Genomic DNA, 19,641 nt, shown 5'->3' with positions numbered 1-19,641 from the left:
CAAAGGGCTGTGGCGCCCAAGGCCATGGGCTCCCTAAGCCTAATTGCTGGTGCGTCCCAGGCCTGGCGTGCCCTAAGCCGAAGACTGGGTCCCCCCAGGCCTGGGGCACCCTAAGCCTAAGAGTAGGGGTGCCCCAGGCCTGGGCCTCCTTAAGCCTAAGGGCTGGAGCGCCCCAGGCCTGGGGCTCCCTAAGCTGAAGACTGGGTCCCCCCAGGCCAGGGGCTCCCTAATCCTAAGGGCTGGGGCGCCCCAGGCCTGGGGCTACCAAAGCCTAAGAGCTGGGATGCACCAAGCCTGGGTCTCCCAAAGCCAAAGGGCTGTGGCGCCCAAGGCCATGGGCTCCCTAAGCCTAATTGCTGGTGCGTCCCAGGCCTGGGGCTCCCTAAGCCTAAGGGCTGGGGCGTCCCAGCCCTGGGGCTCCCTAAGCCGAAGGGCTGGGACGCAGCAGGCCTGGGGCTCCCATAGCCGAAGGGCTGGTTCGCCCCAGGCCTGGGGCTCCCTAAGCCGAAGGGCTGAGGCCCCCTAGGCCTGGTGCGTCCAAAGCCTAAGGGCTGTGGCGCCCCAGGCCTGGGGCTCCCTAAGCCTAAAGGCTGGTGCGCCTCAGGCCTGGGGCTCCCAAAGCCTAAGGGCTGGGGCAACCCAGGCCTTCGGCTACCAAAGCCTAAGGGCAGGGGCGCCCCAGGCCTGGGGCTCCCTAAGCCTAAAGGCTGGAGCGCCTCAGGCCTGGGGCTACCTAAGCCTAAGGGCTGGGTCATCCCAAGCCTTCGGCTCCCAAAGCCTAAGGACTGGGGCGCCCCAGGCCTGGGGCTCCCAAAGCCTAAGGGCTGGGGAACCGCAGGCCTGGGCTCCTAAATTCTAAGGGCTGGGGTGCCCCAGGCCTGGGCCTCCAAATGGTAAGGACTGGTGTGCCACAGGCCTAGAGCTCCCAAAGCCTAAGGGCATTCGCGCCCCAGGCCTGGGGCTCCCAAAGCCTAAGGGATGGGGCGCCCCAGGACTGGAGCTCCCAAAGCCTAAGGGCTGGGGCGCCCTAGGCCTGGCGCGCACTAAGCCTAAGTGCTGGGGCGTCCCAGGCCTGGGGCTCCCAAAGCCTAAGGGCTGTGGCGCCCCGGCCTGGGGCTCCCAAAGACTAAGGACTGGGACGCCCCAGGCCAGGGATCCCTAAACCTAAGGCCTGGTGCGCCCCAGGCCTTTGGCTCCCTAAGCCGAAGCGCTGTGACCCCCTAGGCCTTGGGCGCCAAAAGCCTAAGGGCTGTGGAGCCCCAGGCCTGGGGATCCCTATGCCTAAAGGCTGGGGCTTTTCAGGCCTGGGGCTCCCAAAGCCTAAGGGCTGGGGCGTCGCAAGCCTTGGGCTCCCTAAGCTTAAGGGCTGGGGCTCCCCAGGCCTGGGCCTCCCAAAGCCTAAGGACTGGGGCGCCCCAAACCTGGGGCTCCCAAAGCCTAAGGGTTGGGGCGCCCCAGGACTGGGCCTCCCTAAGCCTAAAGGCTGGAGCGCCGCAGGCCTGGGACTCCCAAACCCTAAGGGCCTGGGCGCCCCAGGCCTTCGGCTCCCAAAGTCTAAGGGCTAGGGCGCCCCAGGCCTGGGGCTCCCAAAGCCTAAGGGCTGGGGCGCCCTAGGCCTGGCGCGCCCTATGCCGAAGGGTTGGGGCGCCCCAGGCCTGGGGCTCCCAAAGCCTAAGGGCTTGGGCGCCCCAGCCCTGTGGCTCCCAAAACCTAAGGGCTGTGACGCCCCAGGCCTGGGGCTCCCAAACCTAAGGGCTGTGGCGCCCCAGGCCTGGGTCACCAAATGCAATGGACTGGTGTGCCACAGGCCTGGAGCTCCCAAAGCCAAACGGCATTCGCGCCCCAGGCCAGGGGGTCCCAAAGCCTAAGGGATTGGGCGCCCCAGGCAATGGGCTCCCTAAGCCTAATTGCTGGTGTGTCCCAGGCCTGGGCCTCCCTAAGCCTAAGGGCTGGGGCGTCCCAGCCCTGGGGCTCCCTAAGCCGAAGGGCTGGGACGCAGCCGGCCTGGGGCTCCCAAAGCAGAAGGGCTGGGGCGCCCCAGGCCTGGGGTTCCCTAAGCCGAAGGGCTGGGGCCCTCTAGGCCTGGTGCGCCCAAAGCCTAAGGGCTGTGGTGCCCCAGGCCTGGGGCTCGCTATGCCTACGGGCTGGGGCTTCCCAGCCCTTGGGTTCCCTAAGCCTAAGGGCTGGGGAGCCCTAGGCCTGGGCCTCCCTAAGCATAAAGGCTGGAGCGCATCAGGCCTGGGGCTCCCAAAGCCTAAGGACTGGGGCGCCCCAGGCCATCGGCTCCCAAAGCCTAAGGGCTTGGGCGCCCCAGGCTTGGGGCTCCCAAAGCCTAAGGGCTGGGGCGCCCCAGGCCTGGGCCTCCAAATGCTAAGGACTGGTGTGCCACAGGCCTGGAGTTCCCAAAGCCTAAGGGCATTCGCGCCCCAGGCCTGGGGCTCCCAAATTCTAAGGGCTGTGGCGCCCCAGCCTGGGGCTCCCAAAGCCTATGGGCTGGGGCGCCCCAGGACAGGGATCCCTAAACATAAGGGCTGGTGCGCCACAGGCCTGGGGCTCCCTAAGCCGAAGCGCTGGGACCACCTAGGCCTGGGGCGCCAATAGCCTAAGGGCTGTGGAGCCCCAGGCCTGGGGCTCCCAAAGCCTAAGAACTGGGGCGTCGCAAGCCTTGGGCTCCCTAAGACTAAGGGCTGGGGAGCCCGCGGCCTGGGCCTCCCAAAGCCTAAGGGCTGGGGCGCCCCTGACCTGGGGCTCCCTAAGCCTAAGGGATGGAGTGACCCAGGCCTGGGGCTCCCAAAGCCTAAGGGCTGGGGCGCCCCAGGCCATGGGCTCCCGAAGCCTAGGGGCTGTGGCGCCCCTAGGCCTGGGGCTCCCTAAACCTAAGGGCTGGGGCTTCGCAGCCCTTGGGCTCCCTAAGCCTAAGGGCTGGGGCGCCCCAGGCCTGGGGCTCCCTAATCCTAAAGGCTGGAGGGCCTTAAGCCTGGGACTCCCAAAGCCTAAGGGCTGGGGCGCCCCAGGCCTTCGGCTCCCAAAGCCTAAAGCCTGGGGCGCCCCAGGCCTGGGGCTCCCAAATCCTAAGGGCTGGGGGGCCCTAGGCCTGGCGCACCCTAAGGCGAAGGGTTGGGGTGCCCCAGGCCTGGGGCTCCCAAAGTCTAAGGGCTGGGCGCCCCAGCCCTGTGGCTCCCAAAACCTAAGGGCTGTGGCGCCCCAGGCCTGCGGCTCCCAAAGCCAAAGGGCATTCGCGCCCCAGGCCAGGGGCTCCCAAAGCATAAGGGCTGGCGCGCCCTCGGCCTGGCACGCACTAAGCCGAAGGGCTGGGGCGCCCCAAGCCTGGGCCTCCCAAAGCTTAAGGGCTTGGGGGCCATAGGCCTGGGGCTCCAAAAGCCTAAGGGCTGGGCGCCCCAGGCCTGGGACTACCTAAGCCTAAGGGTTGGGCCGCCCCAGGCCTGGGGCTCCCATATTCTAAGGGCTGGGGCACCCCGGCCTGGGGCTCCCAAAGCCGAAGGGCTGGGGCGCCTCAGGCAATGGGCTCCCTAAGCCTAGGGGCTGGGGCTCCCCAGGCCACGGGATCCCTAAGCCTAAGGGCTGTAGCGCCCCAGGCCTGGGGCTCCCAAAGCCTAAGAGTAGGGGCGCCCCAGGCCTGGGCCTCCTTAAAACTAAGGGCTGGAGCGCCCCAGTCCTGGGGCTCCCGAAGCCTAAGGGCTGGGGCGCCCCAGGCCTGGGGCTCCCTAAGCCTAAGGGCTGGGGTGCCCCAGGTCTGGGGCTCCCAAAGCCTAAAGGCTGGGGCGCCCTAGGCCTGGCGTGCCCTAAGCCGAAAACTGGGTCCCCCCAGGCCTGGGGCACCCTAAGCCTAAGAGTAGGGGCGCCCCAGGCCTGGGCCTCCTTAAGCCTAAGGGCTGGAGCGCCCGAGGCCTGCGGCTCCCTAAGCTGAAGACTGGGTCCCCCCAGGCCAGGGGCTCCCTAATCCTAAGGGCTGGGGCGCCCCAGGCCTGGGGCTACCAAAGCCTAAGAGCTGGGATGCACCAAGCCTGGGTCTCCCAAAGCCGAAGGGCTGTGGCGCCCAAGGCCATGGGCTCTCTAAGCCTAATTGCTGGTGTGTCCCAGGCCTGGGGCTCCCTAAGCCTAAGGGCTGGGGCGTCCCAGCCCTGGGGCTCCCTAAGCCGAAGGGCTGGGACCCAGCAGGCAGGGGCTCCCATAGCTGAAGGGCTGGGGCGCCCCAGGCATGGTGCTCCCTAAGCAGAAGGGCTGGGGCCCCCTAGGCCTGGTGTGTCCAAAGCCTAAGGGCTGTGGCGCCCCAGGCCTGGGGCTCTCTAAGTCTAAGGGCTGGGGCTTCACAGCCCTTGGGCTCCCTAAGCCTAAAGGCTGGAGCGCCTCAAGCCTGGGGCTCCCAAAGCCTAAGGGCTGGGTCCTCCCAGGCCTTCGGCTCCCAAAGCCTAAGGGCTGGGGCGCCCCAGGCCTGGGGCTCCCAAAGCCTAAGGGCTGGGGCACCACAGGCCTGGGGCTCCTAAAGCCTAAGGGCTGGGTCGCCCCAGGCCTGGGCCTCCAAATGGTAAGGACTGGTGTGCCACAGGCCTGGAGCTCCCAAACCTAAGGGCATTCGCGCCCCAGGCCTGGGGCTCCCAAAGCCTAAAGGATGGGGCGCCCCAGGACTGGAGCTCCCAAAGCCTAAAGGCTGGGGCGCCCTAGGCCTGGCGCGCACTAAGCCTAAGTGCTGGGGCGCCCCAGGCCTGGGGCTCCCAAAGCATAAGGGCTTGGGCGCCCTAGGCCTGGGGCTCCAAAATCCTAAGGGCTGGGGCGCCCCAGGCCTGGGACTCCCTAAGCCAAAGGGCTGGGGCGCCCCAGGCCTGGGGCTCCCAAAGCATAAGGGATTGGGCGCCCTAGGCCTGGGGCTCCAAAATCCTAAGGCCTGGGGCGCCCCAGGCCAGGGACTACCTAAGCCTAAGGGCTGTGGCGCCCCGTCCTGGGGCTCCCAAAGCCTAAGGTTTGGGGCGCTCCAGCCTGGGCCTCCCTAAGCCTAAAGGCTGGGGCGCCTCAGGCCTGGGAATCCCAAACCTAAGGGCTGGGGCGCCCCAGGCCTTCGGCTCCCAAAGCCTAAGGGCTGGGGCGCCCCAGGCCTTGGGCTCCCAAAGATTAAGGGTTGGGGCGCCTCAGGCCTGGGGATAACAAAGTCTAAGTGCTGGGCGCCCCAGCCCTGTGGCTCCCAAAACCTAAGGGCTGTGGCGCCCCAGGCCTGGGGCTACCAAATCTTAAGGGCTGGCGTGCCCCAGGCCTGGGGCTCCTAAAGCCTAAGGGCTGGGGCGCCCTAGCCTGGGCCTCCAAATGCAAAGGACTGGTGCGCCACAGGCCTGGAGCTCCCAAAGCCAAAGGGCATTCGCGCCCCAGGGCAGAGGCTCCCAAAGCCTAATGGCTGGCGCGCCCTAGCCCTTTTACGCACTAAGCCGAAGGGCTGGGGCGCCCCAGGCCTGGGGCTCCCAAAGCTTAAGGGCTTGGGCGCCATAGGCCTGGGGCTCCAAAAGCCTAAGGGCTGGGCGCCCCAGGCCTGGGACTACCTAAGCCTAAGGGTTGGGGCGCCCCAGGCCTGTGGCTCCCAAATTCTAATGGCCGGGGCACCCCGGCCTGGGGCTCCCAAAGCCGAAGGCCTGGGGCGCCCCAGTTAATGGGCTCCCTAAACCTAAGGGCTGGGGCGCCCGAGGCCACGGGATCCCTAAGCCTAATGGCTGTAGCGCCCCTGCCTGTGGCTCCCAAAGCCTAAGAGTAGGGGCGCCCCAGGCCTGGGCCTCCTTAAGACTAAGGGCTGGAGGCCCCAGGCCTGGGGCTCCCGAAGCCTAAGGGCTGGGGCGCCCCAGGCCTGGGCCTCCCTAAGCCTAAGGGCTGGGGTGCCCCAGGTCTGGGGCTCCCAAAGCCTAAGGGCTGGGGCGCCATAGGCCTGGCGTGCCCTAAGCCGAAGACTGGGTCCCCCCAGGCCTGGGGCACCCTAAGCGTAAGAGTAGGGGCGCCCCAGGCCTGGGCCTCCTTAAGCCTAAGGGCTGGAGCGCCCCAGGCCTGGGGCTCCCTAAGCTGAAGACTGGGTCCCCCTAGGCCTGGGGCTCCCTAATCCTAAGGGCTGGGGCACCCCAGGCCTAGGGCTACCAAATCCTAAGAGCTGGGATGCACCAAGCCTGGGTCTCCCAAAGCCGAAGGGCTGTGGCGCCCAAGGCCATGGGCTCCCTAAGCCTAATTGCTGGTGCGTCCCAGGCCTGGGGCTCCCTAAGCCTAAGGGCTGGGGCGTCCGAGCCCTGGGGCTCCCTAAGCCGAAGGGCTGGGACGCAGCAGGCAGGGGCTCCCATAGCCGAAGGGCTGGGGCACCACAGGCCTGGGGCTCCCTAAGCCGAAGGGCTGGGGCCCCCTAGGCCTGGTGCGTCCAAATCCTAAGGGCTGTGGCGTCCCAGGCCTGGGGCTCCCTAAGCCTAAGGGCTGGGGCTTCACAGCCCTTGGGCTCCCTAAGCCTAAAGGCTGGAGCGTCCCAGGCCTGTGGCTCCCTAAGCCTAAAGGCTGGGGCGCCCTAGGCCTGGCGCGCCCTAAGCCGAAGGGTTGGGGCGCCCCAGGCCTGGGGCTCCCAAAGCCTAAGGGCTTGGGTGCCACAGCCCTGTGGCTCCCAAAACCTAAGGGCTGTGGCGCCCCAGGCCGGGAGCTCCCAAAGCCTAAGGGCTGGGCCGCCTAGGTCCTGGGGCTCCTAAAGCCTAAGGGCTGGTGCGCCCCAGGCCTGGGTCTCCAAATGCAAAGGACTGGTGTGCCACAGGCCTGGAGCTCCCAAAGCAAAAGGGCATTCGCGCCCCAGGGCAGGGGCTCCCAAAGCCTAAGGGATGGTGCGCCCCAGGACTGAGGCTCCCAAAGCTTAAGGGCTTGGGCGCCATAGGCCTGGTGCTCCAAAAGCATAAGGGCTGGGCGTCCCAGGCCTGGGACTACCTAAGCCTAAGGGATGGGGCGCCCCAGGCCTGGGGCTCCCAAATTCTAAGGGCTGGGGCACCCCGGCCTGGGGCTCCCAAAGCCGAAGGGCTGGGGCGCCCCAGGCAATGGGCTCCCTAAGCCTAAGGGCTGGGGCGCCCCAGGCCTTGGGATCCCTAAGCCTAAGGGCTGGAGCGCCCCAGTCCTGGGGCTCCCGAAGCCTAAGGGCTGGGGCGCCCCAGCCCTGGGGCTCCCGAAGCCTAAGGGCTGGGGCGCCCCAGCCCTGGGGCTCCCTAAGCCTAAGGGCTGGGACGCCCCAGGCCTGGGGCTCCCTAAGCTGAAGACTGGGTACCCCCAGGCCTGGGGCTCCGTATGCCTAAGGGCTGGGGCGTCCCAGGACGGGAGCTCCCAAAGCCTAAGGGCTGGCGCGCCTTAGTTCTTGAACGCACTAAGCCGAAGGGCTGTGGCACCCAAGGCCATGGGATCCCTAAGCCTAATTGCTGGTGCGTCCCAGGCCTGGGGCTCCCTAAGCCTAAGGGCTGGGGCGTCCCAGCCCTGGGGCTCCCTAAGCCGAAGGGCTGGGGCCCCCTAGGCCTGGTGCTCCCAAAGCCTAAGGGCTGTGGCGCCCCAGGGTTTGGGCTCCCTAAGCCTAAGGGCTGGGGCTTCACAGCCCTTGGGCTCCCTAAGCCTAAAGGCTGGAGCGCCTCAGGCCTGGGGCTCCCAAAGCCTAAGGGCTGGGGCAACCCAGGCCTGGGGCTCCCTAAGCCTAAAGGTTGGAGCACCTCAGGCCTGGGGCTGCCAAAGCTTAAGGGCTGGGGCACCCCAGGCCTTCGGCTCCCAAAACTAAGGGCTGGGGCGCCCCAGGCCTGGGGCTCCCAAAGCCAAAGGGCTGGCGCACCCCAGGTCTGGGGCTCCTAAAGCCTAAGGGCTGGGGCGCCCCATGCCTGGGCCTCCAAATGGTAAGGACTGGTGTGCCACAGGCCTGGAGCTCCCAAAGCCTAAGGGCATTCGCGCCCCAGGACTGGAGCTCCCAAAGCCTAAGGGCTGGGGCGCCCTAGGCCTGGCGCGCACTAAGCCTAAGGGCTGGTGCGCAACAGGCCTGGGGCTCCCAAAGCATAAGGGCTTGGGCGCCCTATGCCTGGGGCTCCAAAATCCTAAGGGCTGGGGCGCCCCAGTCCTGGGACTACCTAAGCCTAAGGGTTGGGGCGCCCCAGGCCTGGGGCTCCCAAAGCATAAGGGCTTGGGCGCCCGAGGCCTGGGGCTCCAAAATCCTAAGGGCTGGGACGCCCCAGGCCTGGGGCTCCCTAAGCCTAAGGGCTGGGACGCCCCGGGCCTGGGGCTCCCTAAGCTGAAGACGGGGTCCCCCCAGGCCTGGGGCTCCGTAAGCCTAAGGGCTGGGGCGCCCCAGGCCATGGGCTCCCTAAGCCTAAGGGCTGGGGCGCCCCAGGCCTGGGGTTCCCTAAGCCTAAGGGCTGGGGTGCACCAGGCCTGGGGCTCCCTAAGCCTAAGGGCTGTGGCGCCGCAGGCCTGGGGCTCCCTAAGCCGAAGTGCTGGGGCACCCTAGGCCTGGTTCGCCCAAAGCCTAAGGGCTGTGGCGCCCCAGGCCTGGGGCTCCCTAAGCCTAAGGGCTGGGGCTTCGCAGCCCGTGGGCTCCCTAAACCTAAGGGCTGGGGCTCCCCAGGATTGGGGCTCCCAAACCTAAGGGTTGGGGTACCCCAGGCCTGGGCCTACCTAAGCCTAAAGGCTGTAGCGCCTCAGGCCTGGAGCTCCCAAAGCCTAAGGGCTGGGGCGCCCCAGGCCTGGGGCTCCCAAAGCCTAAGGGCTGGGGCGCCCTAGGCCTGGCGCGCCCTAAACCGAAGGTTTGGGGCGCCCCATGCCTGGGGCTCCCAAAGCCTAAGGGCTGGGGCGCCCCATCTTTGTGGCTCCCAAAACCTAAGGGCTGTGGCGCCCCAGGCTTGGGGCTCCCAAAGCCTAAGGGCTGGGGCTCCCCAGGCCTGGGGCTCCCTAAGCCTAAGGGCTGGGTCCTCCCAGGCCTGGGGCTCCCTAAGCCTAAGGGCTGGGCCGCCCCAGGTCTAGGGCTACCAAAGCCTAATAGCTGGGGCGCACCAAGCCTGGGGCTCCCAACGCCTAAGGGCTGGGGCGCCCCAGGCCATGGGCTACCTAAGCCTAAGGCCTAGGCGCCACAGGCCTGGGGCTCCCTAAGCCTAAGGGCTGGGGCGCACCAGGCCTGGGGCTCCCTAAGACGAAGGGCTGGGTCCCCCAAGGCCTGGTGCGCCCAAATCCTAAGGGCTGTGGCGCCCAAGGCCTGGGCCTCCCAAAGCCTAAGGGCTGGGCGCCCCAGACCTGGGGCTCCCTAAGCCTAAGGGCTGGAGTGACCCAGGCCTGGGCCTCCCTACGCCTAAAAGCTGGAGCGCCTCAGGCCTGGGGCTCCCAAAACCTAAGGGCTGGGGCGCCCCAGGCTTTCGGCTCCCAAAGCCTAAGGGCTGGGGCGCCCCAGGCCTGGGGCTCCCAAAGCCTAAGGGCTGCCGTGCCCCAGGCCTGGGGCTCCTAAAGCCGAAGGGCTGGGGCGCCCCAGGCCAGGGGCTCCCAAAGCTTAAGGGCTTGGGCGCCCTACGCCTGGGCTCCAAAAGCCTAAGGGTTGGGGCGCCCCAGGCCTGGGACTACCTAAACCTAAGGGCTGTGGCGCCCCAGGCCTGTGGCATCGAAATTCTAAGGTCTGGGGCGCCCCGGCCTGGGGCTCCCAAAGCCTAAGGCCTGGGGCGCCCCAGGACAGGGTTCCCTAAACCTAAGGGCTGGTGCGCCCAAGGCCTGGGGCTCCCTAAGCCGAAGAGCTGTGACGCCCTAGGCCTGGGGCAACAAAAGCCTAATGCTGTGGAGCCCCAGGCCTGGGGCTCCCTAAGCCTAAGAGCTGGGGCTTTTCAGGCCTGGGGCTCCCAAATTAAGGGCTGGGGCGTCGCAAACCTTGGGCTCCCTAAGCCTAAGGGCTGGGGCGCCCCAGGCCTGGGCCTCCCAAAGCCTAAAGGCTGGGGCGCCCCAGACTTGGTGCTCCCTAAGCCTAAGGGCTGGAGTGACCCAGGCCTGGGTCACCCAAAGCCTAAGGGCTGAGGCGCCCCAGGCCTGGGGCTCCCTAAGACTAAGGGCTGGGTCCTCCCAGGCAGGGGGCTCCCTAAGCCTAAGGACAGTGCCGCCCCAGGGATGGGGATACCAAAGCCTAATAGCTGGGGCGCACCAAGCCTGGGGCTCCCAAAGCCTAAGGGCTGGGGCGCCCCAGGCCATGGGCTCCCTAAGCCTAAGGGCTGGGGCGACACAGGCCTAGGGCTCCCTAAGCCTAAGGGCTGGGGCGCACCAGGCATGGGGCTCCCTAAGCCGAGGGGCTGGGGCCCCCTAGGTCTGGTGCGCCCAAAGCCTAAGGGCAGTGGCGCCCCAGGCCTGGGGCTCCCTAAGCCTAAGGGCTGGGGCTTCGCAGCCCTTGGGCTAATTAAGCCTAAGGGCTGGGGCGCCCTAGGCCTGGGGCTCCCAAAGCCTAAGGGTTGGGGCGCCCCAGGCATGGGCCTACCTAAGCCTAATGGCTGGAGCGCCTCAGGCCTGGGGCTCCTAAAGCCTAAGAGATGGGGCGCCCCATTCCTTCGGCTCCCAAAGCCTAAGGGCTGGGGCGCCCCAGGCCTGGGGCTCCCAAAGCCTAAGGGCTGGGGCGCCCTAGGCCTGGCGTGCCCTAAGCCGAAGGGTTGGGGAGCCCCAGGCCTGGTGCTCCCAAAGCCTAAAAGCTGGGGTGCCCCAGCCCTGTGGCTCCCAAAACCAACGGGCTGTGGAGCCCCAGGCCTGGGGCTCCCAAAGTCTAAGGGCTGGGCCGCCTAAGTCCTGGGGCTCCCAAACCTAAGGGGTGGCGTGCCCCAGGCCTGCGGCTCCTAAAGCCTAAGGGCTGGGGCGCCCCAGGCCTGGGCCTCCAAATGCAAAGGACAGGTGCGCCACAGGCCTGGAGCTCCCAAAACCCAAGGGCATTCGCGCCCCAGGCCAGGGGTTCCCAAAGCCTAAGGGATTGGGCGCCCCAGGACTGGAGCTCCCAAATCCTAAGGGCTGGGGCGCCCTAGGCCTGGCGCGCACAAAGCCGAAGGGCTGGGGCGCCCCAGGCCTGGGGCTCCCAAAGATTAAGGGCTTGGGCGCCCTAGGCCTGGGGCTCCAAAAGCCTAAGGGCTGAGGTGCCACAGGCCTGGGACTACGTAAGTCTAAAAGCTGGGGCGCCCCAGGCCTGGGGCTCCCAAATTCTAAGGGCTGGGGCACCCCGGTCTGGGGCTCCAAAAGCCTAAGGCCTGGGTCGCCCCAGGCCATGGGCTCCCTAAGCCTAAGGGCTGGGGCGCCCCAGGCCATGGGCTACCTACGCCTAAGGGCTGGGCCGCCCCAGGCCTGGGGCTCCCAAAGCCTAAGGGCTGGGGCGCCGCAGGCCTGGGACTCCCTAAGCCTAAGGGCTGGGGCGCTCCAGGTCTGGGGCTCCCAAAGTCTAAGGGCTGGGCCGCCTAAGTCCTGGGGCTCCCAAACCTAAGGGGTGGCGTGCCCCAGGCCTGCGGCTCCTAAAGCCTAAGGGCTGGGGCGCCCCAGGCCTGGGCCTCCAAATGCAAAGGACAGGTGCGCCACAGGCCTGGAGCTCCCAAAACCCAAGGGCATTCGCGCCCCAGGCCAGGGGTTCCCAAAGCCTAAGGGATCGGGCGCCCCAGGACTGGAGCTCCCAAATCCTAAGGGCTGGGGCGCCCTAGGCCTGGCGCGCACAAAGCCGAAGGGCTGGGGCGACCCAGGCCTGGGGCTCCCAAAGATTAAGGGCTTGGGCGCCCTAGGCCTGGGGCTCCAAAAGCCTAAGGGTTGAGGTGCCACAGGCATGGGACTACGTAAGTCTAAAAGCTGGGGCGCCCCAGGCCTGGGGCTCCCAAATTCTAAGGGCTGGGGCACCCCGGTCTGGGGCTCCAAAAGCCTAAGGCCTGGGTCGCCCCAGGCCATGGGCTCCCTAAGCCTAAGGGCTGGGGCGCCCCAGGCCATGGGCTACCTACGCCTAAGGGCTGGGCCGCCCCAGGCCTGGGGCTCCCAAAGCCTAAGGGCTGGGGCGCCGCAGGCCTGGGACTCCCTAAGCCTAAGGGCTGGGGCGCCCCAGGTCTGGGGCTCCCAAAGCCTAAGGGCTGGGGCGCCCTAGGGCTGGCGCGCACTAAGCCGAAGCGCTGTGACCCCCTAGGCCTGGGGAGCCCAAAGCCTAAGGGCTGGGACGTCCCAGGCCTGGGGCTCCCTAAGCCGAAGACTGGGTCCCCCCAGGCCTGGGGCTCCCTAAACCTAAGGGGTGGGGCGCCCCAGGCCTAGGGCTACCAAAGCCTAAGAGCTGGGATGCACCAAGCCTGGGTCTCCCAAAGCCGAAGGGCTGTGGCGCCCAAGGCCATGGGCTCCCTAAGCCTAATTGCTGGTGCGTCCCAGGCCTGGGGCTCCCTAAGCCTAAGGGCTGGGGCGTCCGAGCCCTGGGGCTCCCTAAGCCGAAGGGCTGGGACGCAGCAGGCAGGGGCTCCCATAGCCGAAGGGCTGGGGCACCACAGGCCTGGGGCTCCCTAAGCCGAAGGGCTGGGGCCCCCTAGGCCTGGTGCGTCCAAATCCTAAGGGCTGTGGCGCCCCAGGCCTGGGGCTCCCTAAGCCTAAGGGCTGGGGCTTCACAGCCCTTGGGCTCCCTAAGCCTAAAGGCTGGAGCGCCCCAGGCCTGTGGCTCCCTAAGCCTAAAGGCTGGGGAGCCCTAGGCCTGGCGCGCCCTAAGCCGAAGGGTTGGGGCGCCCCAGGCCTGGGGCTCCCAAAGCCTAAGGGCTTGGGTGCCCCAGCCCTGTGGCTCCCAAAATCTAAGGGCTGTGGCGCCCCAGGCCGGGAGCTCCCAAAGCCTAAGGGCTGGGCCGCCTAGGTCCTGGGGCTCCTAAAGCCTAAGGGCTGGTGCGCCCCAGGCCTGGGTCTCCAAATGCAAAGGACTGGTGTGCCACAGGCCTGGAGCTCCCAAAGCAAAAGGGCATTCGCGCCCCAGGGCAGGGGCTCCCAAAGCCTAAGGGATGGTGCGCCCCAGGACTGAGGCTCCCAAAGCTTAAGGGCTTGGGCGCCATAGGCCTGGTGCTCCAAAAGCATAAGGGCTGGGCGTCCCAGGCCTGGGACTACCTAAGCCTAAGGGATGGGGCGCCCCAGGCCTGGGGCTCCCAAATTCTAAGGGCTGGGGCACCCCGGCCTGGGGCTCCCAAAGCCGAAGGGCTGGGGCGCCCCAGGCAATGGGCTCCCTAAGCCTAAGGGCTGGGGCGCCCCAGGCCTTGGGATCCCTAAGCCTAAGGGCTGGAGCGCCCCAGTCCTGGGGCTCCCGAAGCCTAAGGGCTGGGGCGCCCCAGCCCTGGGGCTCCCGAAGCCTAAGGGCTGGGGCGCCCCAGCCCTGGGGCTCCCTAAGCCTAAGGGCTGGGACGCCCCAGGCCTGGGGCTCCCTAAGCTGAAGACTGGGTACCCCCAGGCCTGGGGCTCCGTATGCCTAAGGGCTGGGGCGTCCCAGGACTGGAGCTCCCAAAGCCTAAGGGCTGGCGCGCCTTAGTTCTTGAACGCACTAAGCCGAAGGGCTGTGGCACCCAAGGCCATGGGATCCCTAAGCCTAATTGCTGGTGCGTCCCAGGCCTGGGGCTCCCTAAGCCTAAGGGCTGGGGCGTCCCAGCCCTGGGGCTCCCTAAGCCGAAGGGCTGGGGCCCCCTAGGCCTGGTGCTCCCAAAGCCTAAGGGCTGTGGCGCCCCAGGGTTTGGGCTCCCTAAGCCTAAGGGCTGGGGCTTCACAGCCCTTGGGCTCCCTAAGCCTAAAGGCTGGAGCGCCTCAGGCCTGGGGCTCCCAAAGCCTAAGGGCTGGGGCAACCCAGGCCTGGGGCTCCCTAAGCCTAAAGGTTGGAGCACCTCAGGCCTGGGGCTGCCAAAGCTTAAGGGCTGGGGCACCCCAGGCCTTCGGCTCCCAAAACTAAGGGCTGGGGCGCCCCAGGCCTGGGGCTCCCAAAGCCAAAGGGCTGGCGCACCCCAGGTCTGGGGCTCCTAAAGCCTAAGGGCTGGGGCGCCCCATGCCTGGGCCTCCAAATGGTAAGGACTGGTGTGCCACAGGCCTGGAGCTCCCAAAGCCTAAGGGCATTCGCGCCCCAGGACTGGAGCTCCCAAAGCCTAAGGGCTGGGGCGCCCTAGGCCTGGCGCGCACTAAGCCTAAGGGCTGGTGCGCAACAGGCCTGGGGCTCCCAAAGCATAAGGGCTTGGGCGCCCTATGCCTGGGGCTCCAAAATCCTAAGGGCTGGGGCGCCCCAGTCCTGGGACTACCTAAGCCTAAGGGTTGGGGCGCCCCAGGCCTGGGGCTCCCAAAGCATAAGGGCTTGGGCGCCCGAGGCCTGGGGCTCCAAAATCCTAAGGGCTGGGGCGCCCCAGGCCTGGGGCTCCCTAAGCCTAAGGGCTGGGACGCCCCAGGCCTGGGGCTCCCTAAGCTGAAGACGGGGTCCCCCCAGGCCTGGGGCTCCGTAAGCCTAAGGGCTGGGGCGCCCCAGGCCATGGGCTCCCTAAGCCTAAGGGCTGGGGCGCCCCAGGCCTGGGGTTCCCTAAGCCTAAGGGCTGGGGTGCACCAGGCCTGGGGCTCCCTAAGCCTAAGGGCTGTGGCGCCGCAGGCCTGGGGCTCCCTAAGCCGAAGTGCTGGGGCACCCTAGGCCTGGTTCGCCCAAAGCCTAAGGGCTGTGGCGCCCCAGGCCTGGGGCTCCCTAAGCCTAAGGGCTGGGGCTTCGCAGCCCGTGGGCTCCCTAAACCTAAGGGCTGGGGCTCCCCAGGATTGGGGCTCCCAAACCTAAGGGTTGGGGTACCCCAGGCCTGGGCCTACCTAAGCCTAAAGGCTGTAGCGCCTCAGGCCTGGGGCTCCCAAAGCCTAAGGGCTGGGGCGCCCCAGGCCTGGGGCTCCCAAAGCCTAAGGGCTGGGGCGCCCAAGCCTGGCGCGCCCTAAACCGAAGGTTTGGGGCGCCCCATGCCTGGGGCTCCCAAAGCCTAAGGGCTGGGGCGCCCCATCTTTGTGGCTCCCAAAACCTAAGGGCTGTGGCGCCCCAGGCTTGGGGCTCCCAAAGCCTAAGGGCTGGGGCTCCCCAGGCCTGGGGCTCCCTAAGCCTAAGGGCTGGGTCCTCCCAGGCCTGGGGCTCCCTAAGCCTAAGGGCTGGGCCGCCCCAGGCCTAGGGCTACCAAAGCCTAATAGCTGGGGCGCACCAAGCCTGGGGTTCCCAACGCCTAAGGGCTGGGGCGCCCCAGGCCATGGGCTACCTAAGCCTAAGGCCTAGGCGCCACAGGCCTGGGGCTCCCTAAGCCTAAGGGCTGGGGCGCACCAGGCCTGGGGCTCCCTAAGACGAAGGGCTGGGTCCCCCAAGGCCTGGTGCGCCCAAATCCTAAGGGCTGTGGCGCCCAAGGCCTGGGCCTCCCAAAGCCTAAGGGCTGGGCGCCCCAGACCTGGGGCTCCCTAAGCCTAAGGGCTGGAGTGACCCAGGCCTGGGCCTCCCTACGCCTAAAAGCTGGAGCGCCTCAGGCCTGGGGCTCCCAAAACCTAAGGGCTGGGGCGCCCCAGGCTTTCGGCTCCCAAAGCCTAAGGGCTGGGGCGCCCCAGGCCTGGGGCTCCCAAAGCCTAAGGGCTGCCGTGCCCCAGGCCTGGGGCTCCTAAAGCCGAAGGGCTGGGGCGCCCCAGGCCAGGGGCTCCCAAAGCTTAAGGGCTTGGGCGCCCTACGCCTGGGCTCCAAAAGCCTAAGGGTTGGGGCGCCCCAGGCCTGGGACTACCTAAACCTAAGGGCTGTGGCGCCCCAGGCCTGTGGCATCGAAATTCTAAGGTCTGGGGCGCCCCGGCCTGGGGCTCCCAAAGCCTAAGGCCTGGGGCGCCCCAGGACAGGGTTCCCTAAACCTAAGGGCTGGTGCGCCCAAGGCCTGGGGCTCCCTAAGCCGAAGAGCTGTGACGCCCTAGGCCTGGGGCAACAAAAGCCTAATGCTGTGGAGCCCCAGGCCTGGGGCTCCCTAAGCCTAAGAGCTGGGGCTTTTCAGGCCTGGGGCTCCCAAATTAAGGGCTGGGGCGTCGCAAACCTTGGGCTCCCTAAGCCTAAGGGCTGGGGCTCCCCAGGCCTGGGCCTCCCAAAGCCTAAAGGCTGGGGCGCCCCAGACTTGGTGCTCCCTAAGCCTAAGGGCTGGAGTGACCCAGGCCTGGGTCACCCAAAGCCTAAGGGCTGAGGCGCCCCAGGCCTGGGGCTCCCTAAGACTAAGGGCTGGGTCCTCCCAGGCAGGGGGCTCCCTAAGCCTAAGGACAGTGCCGCCCCAGGGATGGGGATACCAAAGCCTAATAGCTGGGGCGCACCAAGCCTGGGGCTCCCAAAGCCTAAGGGCTGGGGCGCCCCAGGCCATGGGCTCCCTAAGCCTAAGGGCTGGGGCGCCACAGGCCTAGGGCTCCCTAAGCCTAAGGGCTGGGGCGCACCAGGCATGGGGCTCCCTAAGCCGAGGGGCTGGGGCCCCCTAGGTCTGGTGCGCCCAAAGCCTAAGGGCAGTGGCGCCCCAGGCCTGGGGCTCCCTAAGCCTAAGGGCTGGGGCTTCGCAGCCCTTGGGCTAATTAAGCCTAAGGGCTGGGGCGCCCTAGGCCTGGGGCTCCCAAAGCCTAAGGGTTGGGGCGCCCCAGGCCTGGGCCTACCTAAGCCTAAAGGCTGGAGCGCCTCAGGCCTGGGGCTCCTAAAGCCTAAGAGATGGGGCGCCCCATTCCTTCGGCTCCCAAAGCCTAAGGGCTGGGGCGCCCCAGGCCTGGGGCTCCCAAAGCCTAAGGGCTGGGGCGCCCTAGGCCTGGCGTGCCCTAAGCCGAAGGGTTGGGGAGCCCCAGGCCTGGTGCTCCCAAAGCCTAAAAGCTGGGTTGCCCCAGCCCTGTGGCTCCCAAAACCAACGGGCTGTGGAGCCCCAGGCCTGGGGCTCCCAAAGTCTAAGGGCTGGGCCGCCTAAGTCCTGGGGCTCCCAAACCTAAGGGGTGGCGTGCCCCAGGCCTGCGGCTCCTAAAGCCTAAGGGCTGGGGCGCCCCAGGCCTGGGCCTCCAAATGCAAAGGACAGGTGCGCCACAGGCCTGGAGCTCCCAAAACCCAAGGGCATTCGCGCCCCAGGCCAGGGGTTCCCAAAGCCTAAGGGATTGGGCGCCCCAGGACTGGAGCTCCCAAATCCTAAGGGCTGGGGCGCCCTAGGCCTGGCGTGCACAAAGCCGAAGGGCTGGGGCGCCCCAGGCCTGGGGCTCCCAAAGATTAAGGGCTTGGGCGCCCTAGGCCTGGGGCTCCAAAAGCCTAAGGGCTGAGGTGCCACAGGCCTGGGACTACGTAAGTCTAAAAGCTGGGGCGCCCCAGGCCTGGGGCTCCCAAATTCTAAGGGCTGGGGCACCCCGGTCTGGGGCTCCAAAAGCCTAAGGCCTGGGTCGCCCCAGGCCATGGGCTCCCTAAGCCTAAGGGCTGGGGCGCCCCAGGCCATGGGCTACCTACGCCTAAGGGCTGGGCCGCCCCAGGCCTGGGGCTCCCAAAGCCTAAGGGCTGGGGCGCCGCAGGCCTGGGACTCCCTAAGCCTAAGGGCTGGGGCGCCCCAGGTCTGGGGCTCCCAAAGTCTAAGGGCTGGGCAGCCTAAGTCCTGGGGCTCCCAAACCTAAGGGGTGGCGTGCCCCAGGCCTGCGGCTCCTAAAGCCTAAGGGCTGGGGCGCCCCAGGCCTGGGCCTCCAAATGCAAAGGACAGGTGCGCCACAGGCCTGGAGCTCCCAAAACCCAAGGGCATTCGCGCCCCAGGCCAGGGGTTCCCAAAGCCTAAGGGATCGGGCGCCCCAGGACTGGAGCTCCCAAATCCTAAGGGCTGGGGCGCCCTAGGCCTGGCGCGCACAAAGCCGAAGGGCTGGGGCGCCCCAGGCCTGGGGCTCCCAAAGATTAAGGGCTTGGGTGCCCTAGGCCTGGGGCTCCAAAAGCCTAAGGGCTGAGGTGCCACAGGCCTGGGACTACGTAAGTCTAAAAGCTGGGGCGCCCCAGGCCTGGGGCTCCCAAATTCTAAGGGCTGGGGCACCCCGGTCTGGGGCTCCAAAAGCCTAAGGCCTGGGTCGCCCCAGGCCATGGGCTCCCTAAGCCTAAGGGCTGGGGCGCCCCAGGCCATGGGCTACCTACGCCTAAGGGCTGGGCCGCCCCAGGCCTGGGGCTCCCAAAGCCTAAGGGCTGGGGCGCCGCAGGCCTGGGACTCCCTAAGCCTAAGGGCTGGGGCGCCCCAGGTCTGGGGCTCCCAAAGCCTAAGGGCTGGGGCGCCCTAGGCCTGGCGCGCACTAAGCCGAAGCGCTGTGACCCCCTAGGCCTGGGGAGCCCAAAGCCTAAGGGCTGGGACGTCCCAGGCCTGGGGCTCCCTAAGCCGAAGACTGGGTCCCCCCAGGCCTGGGGCTCCCTAAACCTAAGGGCTGGGGCGCCCCAGGCCTGGGGTTCCCTAAGCTTAATTGCTGGGACGCCCCAGGCCTGGGGCTCCCTAATCCTAAGGGCTGGGGCACCCCAGCCCTGTGGCTCCCAAAACCTAAGGGCTGTGGCGCCCCAGGCCTGGGGCTCCCAAAGCCTAAGGGCTGGGCCGCCTAAGTCCTGGGGCTCCCAAAGCCGAAGGGCTGGGGCGCCGCAGGCCTGGGCCTCCAAATGAAAAGGACTGGTGCGCCACAGGCCTGGAGCTCCAAAATCCTAAGGTCATTCGCGCCCCAGGCCTGGGGCTCACAAAGCCTAAGGGCTGGGGCGTCGCAAGCTTGGGCTCCCTAAGCATAAGGGCTGGGGCGCCCCAGGCCTGGGGCTCCCAAAGCCTAAGGGCTGGGGCGCCCCAGACCTGGGGAACCCTAAGCCTAAAGGCTGGAGTGACCCAGGCCTGGGGCTCCCAAATCCTAAGAGTTGGGTCCTCCCAGGTCTGGGGCTCCCTAAGCCTAAAGGCTGGGGTGCCCCAGGCCTGTGGCTACCAAAATCTAATAGCTGGGGCGCAACAAGCATGGGGCTCCCTAAGCCTAAGGGCTGGGACGACCCAGGCCTGGGCTCCCTAAGCCGAAGGGCTGGGGCCCCCTAGGCCTGGGGCTCCCAAAGCCAAGCGCTATGTCGCCCCAGGCCTGGTGCTCCCTAAGCCCAAGGGCTGCGGCGCATTAGGCCTGGGGCTCCCAAACCCTAAGGGCTGGGGTGCCCCAGGCCTGGGGATTCCAAAGCCTAAGAGTAGGGTCGCCCCAGGCTTGGGTCTCCCAAAGCCGAAGGGCGGTGGCGCCCCAGGTCTGGGGCTCCCTAAGCCTAAGGCCTGGGGCGCCCCAGGTCTGGGGCTCCCAAAATCGAATGGCTGGGGCACCCTAGGCCTAGCGCGCCCTAAGCCGAAGGGCTGGTGCGTCCCAGGCCATGGGCACCCTAAGCCTAAGGGCTGGGGCGCCAGAGGCCTGGGGCTCCCTAAGCCTAAGGGCTGGGACGCCCCAGGCCTGGGGCTACCTAATCCGAAGACTGGGTACCCCCAGGGCTGGGGCTCCCTAAGCCTAGAGGCTGGGGCGCCCCAGGCCTGGGGCTACCAAAGCCTAAGAGCTGGGGCGCACCAAGCGTGGGTCTTCCAAAGCCGAAGGGCTGTGGCGCCCCAGGCCATGGGCTCCCTAAGCCTAAGGGCTGGGGCGTCCCTGGCTTGGGGCTCCCTAAGCCTAAAGGCTGGGGAGTCCCAGGCCTGGGGC

The sequence above is a fragment of the Tenrec ecaudatus genome, chromosome 11 (assembly GCF_050624435.1).
Source record: "Tenrec ecaudatus isolate mTenEca1 chromosome 11, mTenEca1.hap1, whole genome shotgun sequence".
In the NCBI taxonomy this organism is placed as follows: Eukaryota; Metazoa; Chordata; class Mammalia; order Afrosoricida; family Tenrecidae; genus Tenrec; species Tenrec ecaudatus.
The sequence above is the reverse complement of the archived record's forward strand: the minus strand, read 5'-3'. Positions refer to the sequence as shown.